The following is a 612-nucleotide window of genomic DNA, read 5'->3' as shown; positions in this document are numbered from 1 at the left end:
ACCCCCCCGCTTTTTCCGTACGGTGGCAGACACTGAGATCGAAAGCAAATGGGTGTCATTGAAATGCAGTAACAGGGTGATAACAGCCGTGTTCGAAGTGTGTAGGGGCTTATAGTAGAGCAGAAGCACGTCACGCAATTCACCTGAGTTCGGAGGATCGGGAGTACCAGGGCCCATAGCGGAGAAGCGGAAGAGCGGAGTTATGTGTCTCTTCTCAAAGGCCGGGAAGCTGGGGGGCAGCAGGACCCCTTAGAGCGGCTAATGTGAGCCTTCTCCGGACATAGATCACCCGGACTTATGACTGGAGCTCCCGGACCTCTGGGCACACACATATGTGAATGAGTGGATGAGCTAATGTTGGTTTGGTTGTGGAAACGTTTCGGCCAATGCTATTAGCACAGCTATGATGAGTTCAGGTGTGTCTGTGTGTGTTTGTGTGTTTGTGTGTGTGTGTGTGTGTGTGTGTGTGCGTGTGTTTGTGTGTGTGTGAGAGTTTGTTTTTGTGGGTTGGGGGGGGTTCCCGCGGACACGGAGTACCAGGGCCTGGAGCGGATGAGGTGAGGAGCGGAGGAGAGCAGAAGCCCGGACCGTGATTCGCTTGTGTCCAGCGGT

Source organism: Fistularia commersonii, unplaced genomic scaffold, assembly GCF_037954325.1.
Source record: "Fistularia commersonii isolate RoL2024-O1a breed Wild unplaced genomic scaffold, RoL_Fcom_v1.0 HiC_scaffold_39, whole genome shotgun sequence".
In the NCBI taxonomy this organism is placed as follows: domain Eukaryota; kingdom Metazoa; phylum Chordata; class Actinopteri; order Syngnathiformes; family Fistulariidae; genus Fistularia; species Fistularia commersonii.
Note: the sequence above shows the minus strand (reverse complement) of the source record.